At 39.5% G+C, this 15,372-nt stretch overlaps 1 protein-coding gene and 1 pseudogene across 1 annotated transcript in view; one reads left to right on the top strand and one right to left on the bottom strand.

Moving 5' to 3' along the window:
- THBS4 (thrombospondin 4) overlaps positions 1 to 15,372 on the bottom strand; it is an 88,007-nt gene that overhangs the window by 37,947 nt on the left and 34,688 nt on the right. The window lies entirely within an intron of this gene.
- Positions 13,392 to 14,632, top strand: LOC136336226 (PC4 and SFRS1-interacting protein pseudogene; annotated as a pseudogene).

The raw sequence follows: 15,372 nt of genomic DNA, 5'->3' as shown, positions 1-15,372 counted from the left end.
ACAAAAAAGTGATGTTTGCCAGATTAGGGGTGGGGGGATGATGGGATGGGTGAAAAATGTAGAGAGATGAGGAAGTACAAATTGGCAATTACAAAATAGTCCCAGGGATGTAAAATACAGCATGGGAAAAATAGTCAATTTCATAATAACTATGTATGGTTTTGGGGCTACTAGACTTACTGGGGGATCACTTTGTAAGTTATATAAATGTCTAACACTATGCTGTACACCTGAAACTAATATTGAATGTCAACTATAATTGAAAGATAAAAGAATTAAAGGTAACAAGAGACAAAGATGGACATTTTATAATGATAAAGGGGACAACACATCAAGAAGATATTACACTTCCCAATATGTGTGCACACAACTGGGGAGCACCAAAATATATAAAGCAATTATGACAGACCTAAAGGGAGAGATTGACAAAAATACAATTATGGCAGGTGGCCTATGTACCCCATTAATAGCAATGGATAGATCAAATAAACAGAAAAGTAATAAGGAAATATTGGCCTTAAATGACATATTAGACCAAACAGATGTAATTGATATTTATAGAGCTTACAGAGCTTTCCATCCCAAAACAATAGAATATTCATTCTTCTTTAGTGCACACAGAATATTCTCAAGCATAGACCATATGTTGGGGCACAAAACTAGTCTCAATTAAAATTCAAAAGATTGAAATTATGGCAAGGATATTCTCTGACCACAACAGTATGAAAATGGAAACTGCAAAAAGAAACCTATAAAACTCCCACAAATATATGGAGATTAAATAATATGCTACCAAACAACCTCTGAGTCTAAGAATAAATTTTTTTTTTTAATAAATTTTTATTAATGGTAATGGGATGACATTAATAAATCAGGGTACATATATTCAAAGAAAACATGTCTAGGTTATTTTGTCATCAAATTATGTTGTAAACCCCTCGCCCAAAGTCAGATTGTCCTCCGTCACCCTCTATCTAGTTCTCTGTGCCCCTCCCCCTCCCCCTAACTCTCTCCCTCCCTCCCTCCCATGTCCTCCCTCCCCCCCCACCCTTGGTAACCACCACACTCTTGTCCATGTCTCTTAGTCTCATTTTTATGTTCCACCAATGTATGGAATCATGTAGTTCTTGTTTTTTTCTGATTTGCTTATTTCACTCCTTATAATGTTATCAAGATCCCACCATTTTGCTGTAAATGATCTGATGTCATCATTTCTTATGGCTGAGTAGTATTCCATAGTGTATATGTGCCACATCTTCTTTATCCAGTCTTCTATTGAAGGGCTTTTTGGTTGTTTCCATGTCTTGGCCACTGTGAACAGTGCTGCAATGAACATGGGGCTACATGTGTCTTCACGTATCAATGTTTCTGAGGTTTTGGGGTATATACCCAGTAGAGGGATTGCTGGGTCATAAGGTAGTTCTATTTGCAGTTTTTTGAGGAACCACCATACTTTCCTCCATAATGGTTGTACTACTTTACAGTCCCACCAACAGTGAATGAGGGTTCCTTTTTCTCCGCAGCCTCTCCAACATTTGCTATTACCCGTCTTGTTGATAATAGCTAATCTAACAGGGGTGAGGTGGTATCTCATTGTGGTTTTGATTTGCATTTCTCTAATAACTAATGAAGCTGAGCATCTTTTCATATATCTGTTGGCCATTTGTATCTCTTCCTGGGAGAAGTGTCTGTTCATGTCCTCTTCCCATTTTTTTATTGGATTGTTTGTTTGTTTGTTGTTGAGTTTTCTGAGTTCTTTGTAAATTTTGGATATTAGGCCCTTATCTGAGCTGTCGTTTGAAAATATCAGTTCCCATATAGTTGGCTGTCTGTTTATTTTGATATCAGTTTCTCTTGCTGAGCAAAAACTTTTAATTCTGATGTAGTCCCATTCATTTATCTTTGCCTTCACTTCTCTTGCCATTGGAGTCAAGTTCATAAAATGTTCTTTAAAACCCAGGTCCATGATTTTAGTACCTATGTCTTCTTCTATGTACTTTATTGTTTCAGGTAAGAATAAATTTAAAAAGAGATCAAAAGATACACAGAGACAAAGGAGAATGACAATACAACAGAAAATTTGGGGGATGTAACAAAAGCGGTTCTCAGAGGGAAGTATATAGCATTAAGTCCTACTTGAAGAAACAAACAAAATCTCGATAAACAATCTAACATTTTACCTTAAACAACTAGAAAAAGAAGAATAAACTATGTCCAAAATCAAAAGGAAGAAAATAATACAAATCATAGCATAATTAAATAAAATAGAGACCAAAAAGACAACAGAAAAAATTAATGAAACAAAGAGTTTGTTCTTTGAAAGATAAATAAAATGGACAAACCTTTGGCTAGTCTAAGGAAAAAAAGAAAAAAGACTCAAATAAATAAAATCAGAAATGAAAGAGAAGTTATAATTGACACCACAGAAATACAAAGGATTATACAAGAATATTATGAAAGGCTAGATATGTTACCAAACTTGATAACTTAGAAGAAATGGACAAATTCTTAGAAATATAAAACCTTCATAGACTAAACATGAAAAATTACCTAAACAGACTGATCTACAGTAAGGAAATTGAAACAGTTATCAATAACCTTCCAAAAAATGAAAGTCCAGGCCCACATGGCTTTACTGGTGAATTCCAGTAAACATTCAAATTTAATACCTTTCCTTCTCAAAATCTTCCAAAAAATTGAAGAGGAGGAAATATTTCCTAACTCATTTTATAAAGCCAACGATACTCTGTAACTAAAACCTGGCAAGGATAACATAAAAAAAGAAAATTATAAGCCCTGGCCGGTTGGCTCAGTGGTAGAGTGTCAGCCTGGCATGCGGCAATCCCGTGTTCGATTCCCGGCCAGGGCACACAGGAGAGGTGTCCATCTGCTTCTCCACCCCTCCCCCTCTCCTTCCTCTCTGTCTCTCTCTTCCCCTCCTGCAGCCAAGGCTCCATTGGAGCAAAAGATGGCCCAGGCGCTGGGGATGGCTCTGTGGCCTCTGCCCCAGGCGCTAGAGTGGCTCTGGTCACAACAGAGTGACGCCCCGGTTGGGCAGAGCATTGCCCCCTGGTGGGCGTGATGGGTGGATCCGGCCGGGCGCATGCGGGAGTCTGTCTGACTGCCTCCCCGTTTCCAGCTTCAGAAAAATACAAAAAAAAAAAAAAAAAAAAAAAAAAAAAAGAAAATTACAAGTCACTATCTCCAATGAATACAGATGCAAAAATCCTCTACAAAATACTAGCAAATCAAATACAACAATACAATAAAAAGATGATGTGGAGTTCATTTCAGGAACACAAAGATTGTTCAACCTACACAAATCAATCAATATGATATACCACGTTAACAAAATAAAAGATAAAAATCATATGATCATATCAACAGATTCAGAAAAAGCATATGACAAGATACAACATCCATTTATGATTTAAAATATTTAATAAAATGGCTATAGAAGGACATAAAAGATATAACCAATGACATACAAGACAAACTATTGGCTAATATCATACTCAATGGTGAAAAACTGAAATCTTTTCTTCTAAGATTAGGAACAAGACAAAGATTCTCACTCTCGCCACTGTTGTTCAACATAGAACTGAAAGTCCTAGTCAGAGCAATTGGGCAAGAGGAAGAAATAGCAAGTATGCAAATTGGAAATGAAGAAGTAATATTTTCACTTTTGGCAGATGACATGATTCTCTTTATAGAAAACACTGAAGACTCCACCAAAGGACTAATAGAAACAATGAACAAATAAATTTGCAGGATACAAATCAATGTACAAAAATACTTTGTGTTTCTATATACTAACAATGAAATATTAGAAAAGGAAATAAAGAAAACAATCCCAATTGCAACTGTAACAAAAAAGATAAAATACCTAGGAATAACCTTAACAAAGAAAGTGAAGGACCTTTCTACTAAAAACTACAAGACATGTTGATAGAAATTTAAGAAGGCAGAAATAAAATCAGAAATGAAAGAAGTAATGACTGACATCACAGAAATACAAAGGATTGTAAAAAAATACTATGAAAAACTATATGCTAAAAAATGGGAAAACCTGAGCGAAATGGATAAATTCCTAGAAACATAAAACCTTCCAAAACCAAATCTGGAAGAATAAAAAAACCTGAGCAGACCAATTACAAGTGAAATTCAAACAGTTATCAAAAAACTCCAAGCAAACAAAAGTCCAGGACCATCTAGCTATGTAGGCAAATTTTACCAAACATTCAAAGATAACCAATACCTATCCTTCTCAACCTATTCCAAAAAAATTCAAGAGGAGGGAAGGTTTCCAAGGTCATTTTATGAAGCAAGCATTATCCTAACTCTAAAACCAAGTAAAGACACTACAAAGAAAGAAAACTATAGGCCAATGTCCCTAATGAACATAGATGCTATAATTCTCAAGAAAACATTAGCAAACTGGAAACAGCAATACATTAAAAAAATCATACACCATGATGAAATGGGATTTATTCTGGGGAGGCAAGGCTGGTACAATATTTTAAAATCAATAAACGTGATTCATCACATAAACAAAAAGGAAAAAAATCACATGCAGAAAAAGCATTTGATAAAACCCAGCACCCATTCATGATCAAAACTCTCAGCAAAGTGGGAATACCGGAAACATACCTCAACATAATAAAGGCCATATATGACAAAGCAACAGCCAACATCATACTCAATGGGCAAAAATTAAATGCAACTCCCTTAAGATCAGGAACAAGATAGGGGTGTCCTCTTTCACTACTCTTATTCAACATAGTACCGGAAGTCCTAGCCACAGCAATCAGACAAGAAGAAGAAATAAAAGGCATTCAAATTAGAAAAGAAGTAAAACTGTCATTATTTGCTGATGACAAGATACGGTACATAGAAAACCCTAAAGTCACTGAATTTGGCAAAGTGGCAGGATATAAAACCAATATTCAGAAATCAGTGGTATTTTTATACACCAACAATAAACTGCCAGAAAGAGAAATTAAGTTAAAAATCCCATTTACTATTGCAACAACAACAAAAATAAAGTAGCTAGAAATAAATGTAACCAAGGAGGTGAAAGACTTGTACTCAGAAAATTATAAAAATGTGAAAAAAGAAATTAAAAACACAAACAAGTAGAGGCATATCCCATGTTCAAAGATAGGAAGAATTAACATAATTAAAATGTCCATACTACCCAAAGCAATCTATAGATTCAATGCAATTCCTTTTAAAATACAAATAGCATACTTCACAGATCAAGAACAAATATTTCAAAAATTTATATGGAACCCAAAGGAACTCAAATCTCCTCAGCAATCTTGAAAATAAAAAACAAAGGGGAGATATCACACTTCCTGATATTAAGCTATGCTACAAGGCCACTGTAATTAAAATAGCCTGGCACTGGCATAAGAACAATGGAACAGAACAGGGACCCCGGAAATAAACCCACACCTTTATAGTCAATTAATATTTGACAAAGGAGGTAAGAGCATACAATGGAGTAAAAACAGTCTTTTTAATAACTGTTGTTGGCAAAATTGGACAGGTACATGCAAAAAAATGAAACTAGATTACCAACTTACACCATTCACAAAAATAAACTAAAAAATGGATAATAGACTTAAATGTAAGTCGTGAAACCATAAAAATCCTAGAAGAGAACATAGGCAATAGACTTTCAGACATCTCTTGAAGCAATATTTTTGCCAATATATCTCCTTGGGCAACTGAAATAAAGGACAAAATAAACAAATGGGACTATATCAAACTAAAAAGCTTTTGCACAGCAAAAGAAAGCATTAACAAAATAGAAAGATAACCCACTCTATGGGAGAATATATTTGCTAATACATCTGATAAGGGGTTAATAACCAAAATTTAAAATGAACTTATAAAACTCAACACCAGGAATGTAAATAATCCAATTAAAACATAGGCAAAGGAACTGAAAAGACTCTTCTCCAAAGAGGACACACAGATAGCCAACAGGCATATGAAAAAATGCTCAACATCACTAATTATCAGAGAAATGCAAATTAAAACCACAATGAGATACCACCTCACACCTGTCAGAATGGCGCTCATCAACAAAACAACACATAACAAGTGCTGGTGAGATGGTGGAGAAAAGGGAACCCTCCTACACTGCTGTGGGAACACAGACTTGTGCAGCCACTGTGGAAAACAGTATGGAGATTCCTCAAAAGCTTTAAAATGGAATTGCCTTATGACCCAGCCATCCTACTTCTAGGAATATATCCTAAGAATCTTAAAATGCCAATTCAAAAGAAGATATGCACCCCCATGTACACTGCAGTGTTGTTTGCAATAGTCAAGACTTGGAAACAGCCCAAGTGTCCATCAGTGGACAAATGGATACAAAAGCTGTGGTACATTTACACTATAGAATACAATGGGGCCACCTGACCAGGCAGTGGAGCATCGGACTGGGATGCAGAGGACCCAGGTTTAAAACTCCAAAGTCGCTGGCTTGAGCGCAGGCTCATCTGGTTTGAGCACAGCTCACCAGCTTGAACCCAAGGCTGCTGGCTTAAGCAAGGGGTCACTCGGTCTGCTGTAGCCAATCAATGAACAACTAAGGTGCTGCAACGAAGAACTGATGCTTCTCATCTCTCTCTCTTCCTGTCTGTCTGTCCCTATCTGTCCATCCCTCTGTCTCTCTCTCTCTGTCTCTGTCACTCACACACACACACTCACACACACACACACACACACACAATACAGTGGGGCCATAAAAAAGGAAATCTTAGGCCCTGGCTGGTTGGCTCAGTGGTAGAGCGTCGGCCTGGCATGTGGAAGTCCCGGGTTCGATTCCTGGCCAGGGCACACAGGAGAGGCGCCCATCTGCTTCTCCACCCCTCCCCCTCTCCTTCCTCTCTGTCTCTCTCTTCCCCTCCCGCAGCCAAGGCTCCACTGGAGCAAAGTTGGCCCAGGTGCTGAGGATGGCTCTGTGGCCTCTGCCTCAGGTGCTAGAATGGCTCTGATTGTGGCAGAGTGATGCGCCAGATGGGCAGAGCATTGCCTCCTGGTGGGCATGCTGGGTGGATCCCGGTCAGGCGCATGCAGGAGTCTGTCTGACTGCCTCCCCATTTCCAGCTTCGGAAAAATACAAAAATAAATAAATAAATAAATAAAAAGAAATCTTACCTTTTGCGACAGCATGGATAGACCTGGAGATTATTATGCTAAGTGAAATAAGCCAGTTAGAGAAAGACAAGAACCATATGATCTCACCTACATGTGGAATCTAATGAGCCTAATAAACTGAGGAACAAAATAGAAACAGAGGCAGAGTCACAGGGAGCAGAGGGACAGCTGTCAGAGGGAAGAGAGAAGAGGGACAGGATCAGAGAAGGTGAAGGGATTAGCCAAAATCATATATACATGACACATATATATAGACAACAGCGTAGCAGTAGCCAGAGGGGAAGGGTGTAAAGGTAGGGGGAGGGGGACAGAAGAGAAGAAACGAGGAGGGCAAGAGATTTTGCATGGGGGCATGATGCAGTGTGCAGAAGGTGTTATATTGAGTGGCACACTTGAAATGATGTCAACAGAATACATTAAAATTCAAAATGAAAATAAGACAGAAATAAATAGAACTGGAAAAAATGGGAAAAATCAACATAGTGAAAATGGCCATATAACTAAAGTAACATACAGATTTAATGTGCTCCCCATCAAAATCCCAATGGCATTTCACAAAGAAATAGAACAAAAATTGATAAAATTGGTATAGAACCACAAAGACCCTGAATAGCCAAAGCAATCCTGAGGAAAAAAAAGAACAAAGCCAGAGGTATCACATTCCCTGACTTCAAATTATACTAAAAAGCTACAATAATAAAAACAGTATGGTATTGGCAGAAAAAACTCACATACAGATCAATGGAACAGAATTGAGCCCAGAAATAAACCCACATGTTTATGGGAAAATAATTTTCAACAAAGGAGCCAAGAACATACAATGGAGAAAGGAACACTTCTTCAGTGGGTGATGTTTGGAAAACTGGAAAGCCACATGCAAAAGAATGAAACTAAACTGCTATCTGATACTATAAACAAAAAATTAACTCAAAATGGATTAAAGATAAATATAAGAACTGACATAAGAAAATATAAAGAAGAAAACATGGGTATTAAACTTACGGACTTTGGTCTCAGAGGTTTTTGTAAACTTGATCCCAAAAGCAAGGGAAGTAAAAACAAAAATAAATGAATGTAACTATACCAAATTAAAAAGTTTCTGTGCAGCAAAAGAAACCATCAACAAAACAAAAGGGCAACAACTAAATGGGAGAAGATATTTGTAAATGATACTTCAATAAGGGACTATTATTCAAAAAATATATAAAAAACTCATACAACTCAACAACAACAAAAAATCCATTTTAAAAAAATGGGCAGAAGACCTGAACAGACACTTCCCGAGAAGACATACAAATGACCAACAGACATGTGAAAAGATGATCCAATTCACTAGCTATGAGGGAAAGGCAAATCAAAACCACATGAGGTAGCACCACATACCAGTCAGAAGGACTGTTATTGGTAAGATAAGAAATAAGTGTTGGAGAAGATGTAAAAAAAAAAAAAAGAATTGTCATATACTGCTGGTGGGAATGTAAATTGGTACAGTCACTATGGAAAACAGTATGAAAGTTCCTCAAAAAATTAGACTAGAGCAACCATATCTCTAGTCTTAGTAGCTATCCAAAAAACTTGAAAAAATTTATTTGCAAAGATATGTGGACCCCTTTATTTATTGCAGCATTATTCACAGTAGCCAAGACATTGAAACTGCCTAAGTGTCCTTCAATGGATGATTGCATAAAGAAGATGTGGTACATACAACAGATTGCTACTCAGCCATAAAAATGAATGAAATATTGCCATTTGTGACAACATGGATGGATCTTGAGAGTATCATGCTAAATGAATAAATCAGACAAGAAAGGACAAGAACGATATGATTTCACTCATATGTGGGACATAAAACAGAAAGTAACAAATGAACAAGCAAAAAAAATTCATAGTGGTTACGAGAGGAGAAGGGGGATGAAGGAAGGAGAAGGGAAGTAAAGGGAGTCAACTAAATAGTGACAGAAGGAGACTAGACTTTGGGTGAAAAGCATACAATGCAATAGACAGAACATGCATTATAGAATTATACATTTGAAACTTATATAACGTTATTAACCAATGTTAGCCCAATACATTTAATTAAAAAAAACAGAGACATTCCCAGTATTTTGTTGAGTGCAAAAACATTATGAGCCAGGATAGTTTCATTCAGAAAAAATAATATATGTGTTTGTGTGTGTGTTTATATATATATGTATATATATATAAATAAAATTAGGAGGAGATAATGTCATTAATGAGGTCAGTGCTTGGATGATGTGCTTTTTTCTTTTGCTCACCTTCATTGTCTAACTTTTCTACAAGGAGATGCGTTACTTATATTAACACAAAAAAGTAAAAAAAAAGAATTACACACATATACCCGGAATGTGCTGCTGTCAATCGGTATGATGTGCAGCAAGTATTCAGACCATATTTCCTAGGGTACCTTATCTGTAGAGTGTAAATGCCAATTTGGTGCTGCCCCATGAAGTATTGTAGTTAGCCAGAAATACCTGTGTATGTGGTAGTATTGACAAAGAAAATAATCTCTCCTGTGAAACTTTAAGGTTTTTCTATTCAGATTTTTTAGGTTAATGTTCCCACTTTTAAATACTGACTAGATTTGCTTTTCCATTTGACCACGACTGGAGAGAGCCAGCTGGCATCAGGTTCTGTGTTATACAGAGATGCCAGGAGGAGCCACATAGAAGATCTCTTCTACCTATGTGGTCACCACCACTTGCTAATCAAGAGACAAGAAGTGACAGGACCTGGCAGGACAGACTAGCTAGATTATAGAATAGTGTGTTTCCTAAAGTAAAGAATTGATAAGACTTACATAAATACGGTATATTAAGAAAAAAAATAGTGGGAAGTAAGAAAATAGACATGAATTAAAATTCTTGAGATGTTTTAAATATGGGATAGGACAGAATTTTTACCACTTTTTAAAAGTGTTGAAAATTTATAATACTAACCACATGTCCAGAAATAGGAGACATATACAGTACCTAAAAGAGCGAGAAATTAATCTATGGCAGCGGTTCTCAACCTGTGGGTCACGACCCCGGCCAGGGTCGAATGACCAAAACACAGGGGTCGCCTAAAGCCATCGGGGTCGTGACCCACAGGTTGAGAACCGCTGATCTATGGCCATACCACCCTGAACACACCTGATCTTGTCTGATCTCTAAAAGAGCGAGAAATTAAACTCAACATGCACTAATTAAAATTTTCAAACTTCTATTTTTTTACATTTCTTAACAGTTTTACAAATACCTGGAGTTTTTAACAGGTCAATAAAAATATAACTTAGACTACCAAACTACAACTAGGTCATAGACATGTATACTCAATATCTCAGTGTTCATTATGGCTACAACCTCTGTTACCTGTATTAATAGTTTAAGGGGATACACAGGGTAGCTTAAAACAAATAATCTTGGTCTGCTCCCCAAATGAGTTTTCTGTGGAATTCAAAGGACACTTTTTCTTTTATTTTTTAGGTGAGAGGAGGTGAGATGGTGAGGCAGACTCCCACATGCACCCTGACCAGAATCTACCTGGCAACCTCATCTAGGGCCAATGCTCAAATCAACCAACCTACTTTTAGTGCCTGAGGGTGATGTGCTCTAACGAACCTATCCTCAGTGCCCAAACCAATTGAGCCACTGGCTGAGGGAGAAAAAGAGTAAGAGAAGTGTGTGTGTGGCGGGGGGGGGGGGGGGGGGGGGGGGAGGAGGAGAAGCAGATGGGCACTTCTCCTGCGTGTCCTGACTGGGAATTGAACCTGGGACATCCATAAGCCAGGCTGATGCTCTACCACTGTGCCACCTGCCAGGGCTAAAGGACACATTTTCACAGGTATCTCACCTGCTTTTACAACAGGCTTTCCAGAGATTGTGGGTGTGATTTCTTTTATAACTGAATAGTTAAGTTTAATTTTATAACTAGTACCTAGTGGAGTACTTTACACATGACAGGTATACATTAAAACTGTTGTAAATAGAAAATTTTCATGAATAATTAAATGACTGCATTGAAAGCTTTCCTCATATAAACATAAAAGATCTATAAATTGGCAATTCAAGATTTATTGCAGGTAGCAGAATGTACTATTGTGTTGATGGTGCCACTTAAGGCTACTTCTGCCTTGCTTCGTGTTGTAATGCAACACTGAAATGACAAATTCTTTATGCTCCTAGATCTTGTGACAATTGTAAGAAGAAAAAAAGTTAAGAAGAATTATGGGAACTCTCATCTTCACAACATCTGTTAGCAGAAATATTATCAAATGTTTTGACATTTACCATTCTTCATACTTGATCCAATAATTCTCACATCTCTTAGGGATCCCACTTTTCATTTTTCTTTTTTTATTGCAAATTCCTTACTTCAGTGCTTCCACAGTTATTTTATTTTCAGAGCAGTAAGACTCCCCACAGGGCGACATTTTCCCATCAGTCATAGTGAGCTCAGTGCCCTGCAGCTTGCTGCGTGACCTTCTCCAAGGCAGCACCATCAGAATGGAGAGAACAGACGTGGGACGGTGCCTTCCTCTCTCCCAGTCCCCCTTCCCAGTGCTCACCTCCCCTTATCTTAGCCCAGCACATACACATATATAAATCGTCAAATGGCATTTCTGCCTCTGCTCTGTGCCATCTCTGGCTTTCTCTGTCAGATTCCTGACTCACTTTCCTACTTAAGGTCTCTTTCTGCAGTTTTTCTGACTGACAACTAGGGGCTTCTCATAGGACTATTCTGACCAAGTTACTGCCTTCTCTAAGCAATACACAAGCAAGTAAATAAAATCCTTCAATAGCTCCCCAATGGTTCCTAAATAATGTCTAAACTTATCTTAGCACTGATCCCAACCTCCCACCACCTTTATGACCCTCCAAACTGCTGGTGCCCACCCAAGCTGAACAATCTGTTCTGGGTTTTTACCTCCCTCTAGCTTTTTTCAGTCTCCCTCATCCTTTTCTTTCTGTGTGGAATGTTCTCTTCTTCCTAGTTCTCCTGTCTGCTCCATCATTGCTACACATCTGAAACCAAGACCAGCCCAAACGCACCCTAGTGTTGAAGTCTTCCTTCCTTCCACGGCTCAAAGGCGTCTGTCTCATGCACATTCCCATAGTGGTTTCTTGGTGCTTTTCTAGATGTAGATTTCCAGGACTCAGATTCCAGTTAGGGCTCAGATACTTAATAGCTATGTGACCCTGAGCTTGTTCATTTTATTAAGTGTCCATTTCTTTTTCTTTCTTTTCTTTTTTCTTTCTTTCTTTTTTTACAGAGACAGAGTCAGAGAGAGGGATAGATAGGGACAGACAGACGGGAACGGAGAGAGATGAGAAGCATCAATCATTAGTTTTTTTGTTGCAACCCCTTAGTTCAGTGGTCCCCAACCCCTGGGCTGCGGACCGGTACTGGTCCATGGGCCATTTGGAATCGGTCCACAGAGAAAGAATAAGTGACTTACATTATTTCCGTTTTAGTTATTTTTAAGTCTGAACGATATTTTATTTTAAAAAAATGACCAGATTCCCTCTGTTACATCCGTCTAAGATCACTCTTGATGCTTGTCTCGGTCACATGATACATTTATCCGTCCCACCCTAAAGACTGGTCGTGAAAATATTTTCTGACACTAAACCGGTCCGCGGTCAAAAAAGGTTGGGGACCACTGCCTTAGTTCTTCATTGATTGCTTTCTCATATGTGCCTTGACCGAAGCAGATGGAGTAACCCCTTGCTCAGGGTCCGAGTTGGTGAGCTTTCGCTCACACCAGATGAGCCCACGCTCAAGCTGGCGACTTCGGGGTCTCGAACCTGGGTCCTCTGCATCCCAGTCCGATGCTCTAACCACTGCTCCACCGCCTGGTCAGGCAAGTGTCCATTTCTTAAGCTTCTAAATAGAGTTAATAAAAGTTGCCCTTCCAAGCAGCGCAGCAACGGCGCGGCGACTCCGGGCCGTTGAGACGCCTCTTGGTGGCGCAGGTGGCTCGCGTGGACGCGGGCAGCGGAGGCCGGCCCTCCACCGCAGCCTCAGTGCCGCAACACCCGCAGGTGCATCGGGACTCCGCGAGGCATCCTCCAGCTCCCCCCCCCCCCCCCAATCTCGGTTTCCGCCCGGCCTCCCGCATCTCCCCCGCCGTCTGTGGTCTGTGCCGTCGCATCTCCTCACTGGTCTTCGGATTCAGGTCTTCGGATTCGGATCCTCGGCATCGCCCGTCACAAAACATGGCTCGCGATTTCAAACCTGGAGACCTCATCTTCGCTAAGATGAAAGGTTATTCTCATTGGCCAGCTCGAGTAGATGAAGTTCCCGATGGAGCTGTGAAACCACCCACAAACAAACTACCCATTTTCTTTTTTTTGAACTCATGAGACTGCTTTTTTAGGCCCAAAGGATATATTTCCTTACTCAGAAAATAAGGAAAAGTATGGAAAACCAAATAAACGAAAAGGCTTTAATGAAGGTTTTTGGGAGATAGATAACAATCCAAAAGTGAAATTTTCAAGTCAACAGGCATCAGCTAAACAATCAAATACGTCATCTGATGTTGAAGTTGAAGAAAAAGAAACTAGTGTTTCAAAGGAAGACACTGACCATGAAGAAAAAGCCAGCAGTGAGGATGTGACTAAAGCAATGGACATGACCACTCCACAAGCTGCCAGAAGAGGAAGAAAGAGAAAGGCAGAAAAGCAAGTAGAAACCGAGGAGGCAGGAGTAGTGACAACAGCAGCAGCATCTGCTAATCTAAAAGTGAGTCCTAAAAGAGGACGACCTGCAGCTACAGAAGTCAAGATTCCAAAACCAAGAGGCAGACCCAAAATGGTAAAACAGACCTGTCCTTCAGAGACTGACGTGGTAACTGAAGAAGACAAGGGTAAGAAAAAGGCCCAAGAGGAAAAACAACCTAAAAAGCAGCTTAAAAAGGATGAAGAGGGCCAGAAGGAAGAAGAGAAGCCAAGAAAAGAACCAGACAAAAAAGAAGGCAAGAAAGAAGTTGAATCAAAAAGGAAAAATTTAGCTAAAACAACAGGGATTACATCAACCTCTGATTCTGAAGAGGAAGGAGATGATCAAGAAGGTGAAAAGAAGAGAAAAGGTGGAAGAAACTTTCAGGCTGCTCATAGAAGGAATATGCTGAAGGGTCAACACAAAAAAGCAGCAGCAGACAGGAAGCGCAAGCAAGAGGAACAAATGGAAACTGAGCAGCAGAATAAAGATGAAGTAAAGAAGCCAGAAGTTAAGAAAGTGGAGAAGAAGCGAGAAACATCAATGGATTCTTGACTTCAAAGGATACATGCTGAAATTAAAAATTCACTCAAAATTGATAATCTTGATGTGAACAGATGTATTGAGGCCTTGGATGAACTAGCTTCACTTCAGGTCACAATGCAGCAAGCTCAGAAACACACAGAGAGGATTACAACACTGAAAAAAATACGGCGATTCAAAGTGAGTCAGATTATTATGGAAACATCTACAATGTTGTATAACAATTTTTTTTTCTTTTTCTTTTTTTTTCTGTATTTTTCTGAAGCTGGAAACGGGGAGAGGCAGTCAGACAGACTCCCGCATGCGCTCGACCGGGATCCACCCGGCACGCCCACCAGGGGCGAGGCTCTGCCCACCAGGGGGCGATGCTCTGCCCCTCCGGGGCGTCGCTCTGCCGCGACAAGAGCCACTCTAGCGCCTGGGGCAGAGGCCAAGGAGCCATCCCCAGTGCCCGGGCCGTCTTTGCTCCAATGGAGCCTCGGCTGCGGGAGGGGAAGAGAGAGACAGAGAGGAAGGAGGGGGTGGGGGTGGAGAAGCAAATGGGCGCTTCTCCTATGTGCCCTGGCCGGGAATCGAACCCGGATCCCCCGCACGCCAGGCCGACGCTCTACCGCTGAGCCAACCGGCCAGGGCCTGTATAACAAATTTAAGAACATGTTTTTGGTTGGTGAAGGAGACTCAGTAATCACATAAGTGCTGAATAAATCTCTTGCTGAACAAAGACAGCATGAGGAAGCAAATAAAACCAACGATCAAGGGAAGAAAAGGCCAAACAAAAAGCTAGAAAAGGAACAAACAGGTTCAAAGACTCTAAATGGAGGATCTGATGCTCAAGAGAGTCATCAGCTGCAACATAATGGAGATAGCACTGAAGAAAGCAAAGATGAGGCCAGAGGTAAGAAAAAGCCATCTAGTGAGGAGAGAGAGGCCGAAATA

The sequence above is a fragment of the Saccopteryx bilineata genome, chromosome 4, assembly GCF_036850765.1.
Source record: "Saccopteryx bilineata isolate mSacBil1 chromosome 4, mSacBil1_pri_phased_curated, whole genome shotgun sequence".
Classification (NCBI taxonomy): domain Eukaryota; kingdom Metazoa; phylum Chordata; class Mammalia; order Chiroptera; family Emballonuridae; genus Saccopteryx; species Saccopteryx bilineata.
Note: the sequence above shows the minus strand (reverse complement) of the source record. Positions and strands in the feature narration are given on the sequence as shown.